We start from the raw sequence: 9,424 nt of genomic DNA, 5'->3' as shown, positions 1-9,424 counted from the left end.
TACAAAGAACTTTTATGATTTGGCCCCTGGATACCCTTTTCATCTTTCCTTAGTCCTCATTCCCTCTCCCTCTTTCAGCTTCAGCCCACTGCCCCTTTCCTTTTCCTTCCTGCCTCCAGCTTCCTGCCTTGTGTCTGGAATATGTCTCTCCTCGCAGTAAGCATGACTGGCTCCTTCTTAGCATTCAGGTCTTAGTAGTATATCAAATATCTCCCCACCTGAATGAAGCTTTTGAGAATGGGTTCTTGTTCTGTTTATCACTCTATCCAAATTGTTTAGCACAGTGCCTGGAACATAGCCTTCACTCAAAATATAATTTTTGGAAGCTTCTGAATGAATGAATGAACGAATGATCAAATAGCTTTTGGAATGGGTAAAATGAAATTTTGTCTTGCAGTATTCTTTGAGAAAGTTTTAAGATTAGAATATTTCCACCTAAATATGCCTAAAGTGGATCCAAGGGGTATGGTTTATATCTCTTACCTTTGCCTTTCCCCAATATCATCTCTTTCTAAAGCCCTTTATTATTAGCACTGTCCTCTTCAAGGAATGCTTCTCTGTTCTAGAAGCAACTGAGAGGAGCTGGCATTTGCAGTGATTTTGTACTACGAAGTATTATGATGGGAGCATAATTCATGGATCTGTGCATTCCTTTCTAATCAGTAAGATGGGAAGGCCTTCCCTTTCCTGTCATGGATTTAGATGAGACTTATTTAAGACATTTGACATGGCTAGTTCTTAATTTTGAGTGGACATGGGCAAATGATCTCTTGAATAACACATGGAGGGCATTGACTCAAGTCTTTATTTTTTTTCATTCTACTTTTATTGAGTTGAGTTTAAAGTGGAGGAAGATCTAGGGAGATGATATGGGCAGACCTCCTTATTTTACAGATAAGGTGACTGCAAAAGGGCCAAGGATACAAATTCTGATAGGTCTAACAACTACCTTAAAAGTGAGGGTGTGCTGTTATATCTATTCTTAAGGGATGAGGTTGCTAACTAAGAGTTTATGTCAATAGCTGATAAATTGTATGATAATGAATCAATCTCACATGTTTTTCTGACATCAAAACAACAACAACAACACACACACACACACACACACACCCCAAGATCGGGAGATGTAGGTTGGAGATACCTAAACATTTGTGAAGGTCCTGAAACCATGGGGGCTGAATAGTCCATTTGGAACATCATGAGGAATGAGAAGAGAAGGGAGCCTGGGAAAAAAGCTGGTAAACAGTATTTAAGATCTGTGCAGAGGAAGATCAACCTGAAAAGGGTTTTTGGAGGAGGAGTAGAGGTGGGTTGGGGTGGGAGAAAGGATAGTGTGTTATCATAGAAGCCAAGCAGGTCCAATGCTTCAAGGAATAGAATCAAATCTGTCCTGGTGAACAATGTTCTAAGTGTTTGGCAACATGGGAGTAAGAAAGTATTTGATGACCTTGTAGGGAATTATTTGAGTAGTCAAATTTCAGTGAACTGAGAAGTGAATAGATGGTGAAAAATGAGACAGAGTGAATGCACTTTGATGTTTGGTTTAAAAGGAAAAGCAGGACATAACTCAAAATCATTTGTTTTTAAGATAATAGAGAATGACCTTCCTGTAAGGGTATCTCTTTGTAAGCTTTATGATTGTCTACCTACTTTCTTATACACCTTAAACTGCTACAAAATAGTATTGAATGCTAACTGTAATTGAAAAATAAAATAAAATAAAATAAAATAAAATAAAATAAAATAGGTCCCAGGAGAGGAGAAAGGTTAAAGATACTTGTAAAAGAAGATCATTAAGAGCTCAAGGACCTTGAGTTTAGGAGAGGGTAAGTTTGCATTAACAGAAATTGAGAGTGAGATTTTAAACACATCAAATTAAAAATTAAAATCTGATATTAAATATCAACTATTCATTTTCTATAAAGTCAAATAATTTGTATATAGATAATTTTTAGCTCTTCTAGAGAAATCATCTCTCTATCTTTTTATAGCATTTATAACACTCATTTACTTTATCTTTGTTTCCTTACTTTTGTATCTGTTTTTTTTTTTTTTTCAGTTAAATGAGAAATCCATAAAGCAGGGCCTATGCCAGAGAAATGGCTAAATATTTAGGAAGTTTTCCCATGAAACAATCCTTTTTGGGAGCTAGGATGATGCTAAGACAAACCTCATAAAGTAACATTTTAATTCAAGTTGAAAAGTGAGAGAAAGAGTCAAATCATTAAAAAAAATGTGAGGGCATGTGACAGGGGATAGGGGAGGCTGAGGGAAGAGCAATCAGGAAAAAAAGGAGATATATGTACTACTATATGTAATACTTTAAACAATAAAATAAAATTTAAAAAATGTAAGTGTGTGGATTTAGATTGATTGAACAAATAAATAAGCCCAAGAGCATATAGACAAAACAAAAATTCTCTTTTGGGCATGCAAAGGCTCTTGAAGTAAGCATACAGTACAGTTTTCTCTTGACCTTGCCTCTCAGCTTGACAATTTTCAAATTAAAAACTGAAACCATCAATATAAATTTGAAAATGGTAGAAAGTGGTGGAAGGGAGTCGTTAAAGGAAACTTTATATGTTCTTCTTGTTCTCCTCTCTCAATTCTCTCCTTTGTCTCTACTCTCTTGCTAGCTTATCCCCATTTGCAGATTGAGCTTGGCATTGCCTGGAAGAAAACAGGAGCACGCAGCACCTCTAGGCCTATTTTTTAGTGTGAGTCACTGAAACTCTCCCCTGGGCTCCTCAGGACAAGTCAAGGAAGTTTTCCAATATTTTTCTTTTGAGAAGAACTTTCTGTTTTATAGATCACATACTGATCTTCAAAATTAAATAAGATATAAATGCTGTATCTCTTCCAAACTCACATAGCGATGGGTGCCTTGGGACTGTGTGGGAAGCATAGTGAAGGAAAGGGCATCAGGCACCATGCAGATAGCAGGGCATGAGGTTTCATTTTATAATTAGGTGACAGTAGCATAGCATGGAACGCTCAACGGTGTTTAAGGAAGAAGAGACCAGATTTAGATTTTGTTCTGCCACTCGCTGGCTGGTGACCTTGGCCTGTACCTTAACTGCTCTGAACATTAATTTCTTCATATGTAAAACAGAGGCAATTATGCATTCATAGACCTGTGAGGCTTGAATAGATCACTTATATATACTCCCTATGCATTGCCTCAACAAATACAAGGATTCTCCATGTTTGTGCTTAATTTCACACTCTAGATTACTCTCCTCTTCAGTGCTGTTTTGAGTGAACAATACCATTAAATGGGTATTTTTGTCTCAAGTATGTGGTATTCTTACAAGAACCTGAGATGAGGAAAAATCAAAGGAGAATTCCAAGGTGGGAGCAGGAGGTGAGTTCAGTTTAGGGCATGTTAATTTTGAAATGCCTCTGAGACTTTCAAGAGAGGAACTAGCAGCCAAAATTTCTGGAGAGATATCAATTAATGTATAGATGGTAGTAGATAAAGAAAGTAACACACCCCCCCCCCCACACACACACACACAACTTCTTGAACTCCAAGAACTTCCATTTCTTAAAGGGCCAATCTGAGAATGAAACTGAGATACTGAGATGTGTAGTGCAGAGGAACCAGGAGAGACTGGCCACAGTTATCAAAGGAAGAAAAAATTTCCAATAGCACAGCCATCATCACTGCCAGTTCAGAAGAGTACTTCAGTAAGACAGTGAAAAGTGCTCCTTAACGTTTTTCAAGTATGGAGTTAATTGATGAACTTGATGGATGTATTTCCAATGAAACAGTAGGGACAGAAACCAGAACACTGTGTGAAGAACTGAAGATGATGAGTGCCTTCTAGTTTCTCATCAAAGAGAGTCACAACTAGAGAAGGAGACGAAGTCAAGGGTGAATTTTATATTTTGGAAGAAGAAGCTTAAGCATGTTCATAGTCAGAGGGCAATGAAACCTAAGAAAGAGGAAGAGACTGAATTCACAAGAAAAATATAATATTTGGGGGACAAATTGAAAGGAATGGGGGAGAATTAGATTAGCAGAATAGGAGAAGGGTTGGCCTTAAACCAGGGGCAGGAGGGGGTACCTCATCCTCTGGGACTGGAGGAAAGAGGATGTTTGTATAGGCAGAGGGATTTGTGATGGACAAGGTTTGTGGGTTGAACTCATTCCTAATCATTTATTTTATCTTTACACATTATGATGTGGTAAAGTTTGGTATGGTTATTAAAGGGTGTTAATATTTTTAAAGATTTTGAGGTTTGAAGGCATTTTCTTAGTTCTAGGTCTCTTGCTCACAATGCATTTGTCCTGCATGGGAGGCCTCTATCATAACTGCCTCTTGCCCATGCTATGGCCTGCACTTCTAAGATATGGTTTTTACATTTTTCACCACTCGTTTTGTTTTGTTTTGTTTTGTTTTGTGTGTTTTTTATTTTATTTTTTGGGGCCAACCTTAAGCACTTAAGGATGCAAGCTCCACTGATTTTTTAAGAACAGCATTCATTCAACAGCAACTTAGTGAGCCCCTTTATTAGGGGCTAAATAAGTGATTGAAATCATTCATCTCAACCCTCATGGAGTTTTTACTCTAGTGAGGGTAATAAGAAAGCTAAACATAAATTCCAAGTGATGCTAACACCTGTGAAAGTGAAAAGCACAGGGTATGCTTATAGAGATTAAAAAATACGAGGAGAGAAATGGGCCTATTGTTGATTGTGAGAGGGAGACACAGATCAGACCATCCTGAACCTTATGATCACTCATGAACCTTATGGTGAGTACAATGGTAGGGCACTGAAGAGTATTGAGCTGTACATGGGGCTAAGGAGAAGTGTAATGTGATAATATTTGCTATTTTAAAAGGACTCCTCTTGTAGCTTTGTGGAGAACCATTGAAAAGAACCAAGAGGGGAAGGAGGTACAGAGTGACCTGCTAGAGACACTATAATTGTCCCGGTGAGAGAAAATGGAAGTTTGGATGAGGATGATGGCAGGGGCTATGGAGAAAAGAGGACTGAAATCAGATATATAATAGGAAGTACACTCAACCAGGATTGGGCATGACTCAAAGTTATGGGTTTATGGCTCCACTGAGTTTAACTGACTTAGATAGTACCTTGACATACCAATACCATATAGTAGTGTGAAGCTCTATATATTTATCTTATAAGACTACTGCTTATGAATTTATTTCTTGAATTCAATTATATTCTCTATAAGAATTATGTAGTAATAAAAGTACATAGAGCTCTATTTCTTCTAATATGTTCTTTCTCAAGCTTTAGGAAAGTAGTCACTTTAGCTATATAACACTAATTAAAATGAGCTTTGAGTCATGTTATTTAGGTTTTTTGTCATCTTAAATAGTTTCATATTTGTATAACATTAGGCAAGTCATTTACTCCCCCAGCATTAGTATCTTTATCTGTAAATATAGAAATCCATGAATAGATATTTCAGGGTTATATTGAGGATGATTAATATAATAAGATAAAGTTGTAACTTATAAGATTAAATTCCAAAGTCAGTACTTACAGTTTTCTTGAATCTAACCAAGCATATATATCCAACCTCCTTGGTACAGGAAAGTCAGAGACAACAGAACAAATTATTTAGTGTTACACAATCAGATAAATTTAGCATGTGTGATACTCTATAAAATATCAAGCCTGGTCTTTAAAACAGCCAATATTATGGGGCTGGGTGAGGAGGAGAAGGGGGGAAGGACATATCAATTAAATGCAGTGCATGAATATGATTAGATATTGATTTTTGGGGAAAAAATAGTTCCAAAAGTTTTGCTAGGGACAATTGGGAAACTTTGAATATGGATCATGTGGATCATATTAGAGAGTAACTATTAACTTTTGTTGGCATGATGATGATATCACAGTTATGTAGGAGTGCATCCTTTTTTCAGGACTTGCAGTTTAAAGTATTATGGATTAGGTGACATGTATGTGACTTTGTAATAGTCATATACAAATAAGGATGTAGAGATGGAAAGAGAGGTTGAGCGATAATGGGAAAATGTGGACACTTGCTGGTGATACTGGTTAACGGAGTTTTCACTCTTTTATATTCTTGAACATTTCAAGTGGAAAAGTCAGCATAAGAATTCAATGTCATCAGCATCACTAGAGGAAGAAGTTGATTTCTGTTTAGGCTCCAAATTGTATGAAAGCATAGGTACCTTCAAATACTAGATGCATACACAGCCTAGGAAGACATGGTCACTATAAGGTGTCCCTGGGGACCTGAAAACTAATATCTAGTAGGCCTGGGTGCCCCATGTCACCCTCATGTGGAAGTCTAGGCTTATGGATGGACTGGAATGGAGGACAGGAGTATTTGAACTATGCAAATTGCTAATTTCTCTGTTTGTAATTTGTTTGCCTATCTGGTATAGTTGACTCTATTGTAGATTCAATACATGCATGATGTAACTACAAAATGATTTATTTCTGGAAACTGCTCACCACTGTAAATATAAAATATGACAAATGCTATTTTAATAATGTGGCTTCTCATCATTTCAAAGTCCCCGTCTTTGTATTCTGTTACTAATGAACTGTCTACCCCCTGCAATTAATATCTATTTTCCCCTCCTCATCTTTTTTCCTTAGCAACCAAATGCTTTAATTTTTGGGGAAGGTGGATTTTTAACAATTTGGTGGGTTTCTAGGACAAACCATTATGGGCTAATGCTGTGAGTTTACTGAGGGGTAAATTCAGGTCAGGGCTAAAGTTTAGAAGGATTTTTAAGAAGAAAAAATTCTAAATTGTACACACAAAAATGATAGTGAATATTTATTTATAACTAGAGGCCTGGCACATAAAAAGTTGTGCACTTGGGGGTTTCCCTCAGCCCATCCTTCACCCTATTGCAGTCTGGGACCCCTCGGGGGATGTCCACCTGTCAGCTTAGGCCCATTCCCTGGGGATTGGACCTAAGCTGATAGTCAGACATCCCTCTTGCAGTCTGGGAGCCCTTGGGGGATGTCCAATTAACACCTTAGGCCTACAGGCCTAAGCCATAGTTGAACATCCTTAGCATGGCTGAAGAGGCGGGAGAGACTCCCACCACCACCTTGTGGCTGAGCCGCGCTCCCTCTGTGGGAGGTGTACTGACCACCAGAGGGTAGCTCTTGCTTTGAGCATCTACCCTTGGTGGTCAGTGCACATCATAGTGACCGGTAAGTTCTGGTCGTTCTGCTGTTAGGGTCAATTTGCATATTACCCTTTTATTATATAGGATGAGATAAAAATATCAACAAATTAAAAGATTTTTTTAGCCAAAACTGGTTTAGCTCAGTGGTAGAGCATCAGTCTGCAGACTGAAAGGTCCCAGGTTCGATTCCGATCAAGGGCATGTACATTGGTTGCGGGCACATCTCCGGTAGGGGGTGTGCAAGAGGCAGCTGGTTGATGTTTCTTTCTCATTAACGTTTCTAGCTTTCTATCTCTCTCCCTTCCTCTCTGTAAAAAAATCAATAAAATATATTTTAAAAAAAAGATTTTTAAAAAATCTGTCAAAGTTCATGGATATCATAATATCCCCAAACTAAATCACTTAAAAAAATTAACTTTAGCCCTAACCTGTTTGGCTCAGTGGATAGAGCATCGGCCTGTGGAATGAAAGGTACCAGGTTTGATTCCGGTCATGAGTATATACCTTGGTTGCAGACACATCGCCAGTAGGGGATGTGCAAGAGGCAGCTGATCAATGTTTCTAACTCTGTATCTTTCTGCCTTCCTCTCTATGGAAAAATCAATAAAATATATCTTTAAAAAAAACTAACTTTATGACACATAGCTGAACTACTTTTTACAAGCATATTTTGTTTTTGCTAAATTATTTAACTTTTTAATGAGACAACAATTTTGCAAAATTATTTTCTATGGAAGAAGTAAAAACATAATCCCATATTACCTCCAGCACTTATCAGAGAAAGGTTTAAAAAGTTTTTCTCATCTTAAATGTTTTTTATTGCCAGTGTCAGATACATTATTGGAATTACTGAGCTTCTATTAAATTTCTTTCATAGATGAGCTATAAGACTTAGGTAATTTCAAGTTTTTCGGTGACTAATCACAAATTCTCATGGATTTGACAACATTCATGAACCACTTTTTCATCAATGTCATGATTTTTAAAAATATATTTTTATTGATTTCAGAGAACAATGGAGAGGGAGAGAGAGAAACATCAATGATGAGAATCATCCTCTGCACACCCCCTACTGGAAATCAAGCCCATAACTCAGCATGTGCCCTTACCAGAATCAAACCTGGAACCCTTCAGTCCACAGGCCAATGCTCTATCCACTGAGCCAAACCAGCTAGGGCCATAATGAGTTTTTTTGTCAGCCCTGAAATTTCATTTCACTGACTTGGTTGAGTCAGTATGGGCAATAGGAATTTTCCTGCAAACCATTCTTATGGTAGGGCAGCTAGCAATAACTTTATTACACAGAAATGGCAATAACTCATTATAAATATATCCCACTGAAACCAAAACTAAATATATCCTCCAATCAACTTCCCCTTTGCTGCAAAAGTGTCTCTAACCAATCCGACATCACCTCACACAGAGAGAAGTATGACAGGAAAATTAGAGAGGAGATAGTAGTGGTAAAACTATATGAATTTTGCTGATTTTACAAAACGATGTGAACATGTCAACACATTGCCATACACCTCCAATGGTTCTGTGCAAATGAAGAGCCTGAAATTTAGCTCATTAGCTTCCTGGTAAATCCTGTTATACTTGAGGTAAGCATTTCTTTATTATACATAAACTTACAACATCTAATAGAGTCATGCTTACATTGGGCTCCTAACAGTTGCTAAACTTAAGTTGATTTTGGGGAAATATTTTATGGGCTACTGCACAGGCTATTGAAAAGCCTCAAATGAAAAAAAAAAATCCTTGAGGAAAATATTTGTTGAATAATATTTTTAAAACTTCTTCCTCTATAACTTAATGTATCTCCAAAGAATCTTCTAGTGCTGTGTTTTTCAAGCTTGGCTGCACCCTAGAATCTCCTGGGATACTTTTAGAAAAATACCAACATGGGCAATGGTAGTCTTAAGAGCTCTCCAGGTGATTCTAATGTTCAGCCAGAAATTGAAACCCACTGTTCTAATGCTTAAAATTCCTTTTAAAAATTGTTTTTATTTTATTTTTTGCTTAAATGTCAAAATATTAGTCTAGTTCTCCCTGAACTCTTTTGAATGAAATATAAGGATATGATGTTCAGGGAATGTATTACAGGTGCATAGTACAATGGGCATTATGCAAAGTATATCTTTGCTAGTAAGGAACTGTTCTGGTAAAAATTGCCATTTATGTAGAATGCGGTACCATGGTGTGCTGACTGGATGAGAGAGGCATCATACAATGTGAACAGCTCCTAATTAAAAATAAAATATTTT

This window comes from Pipistrellus kuhlii, unplaced genomic scaffold, assembly GCF_014108245.1.
Source record: "Pipistrellus kuhlii isolate mPipKuh1 unplaced genomic scaffold, mPipKuh1.p scaffold_m20_p_3, whole genome shotgun sequence".
Taxonomy (NCBI): Eukaryota; Metazoa; Chordata; class Mammalia; order Chiroptera; family Vespertilionidae; genus Pipistrellus; species Pipistrellus kuhlii.
Note: the sequence above shows the minus strand (reverse complement) of the source record.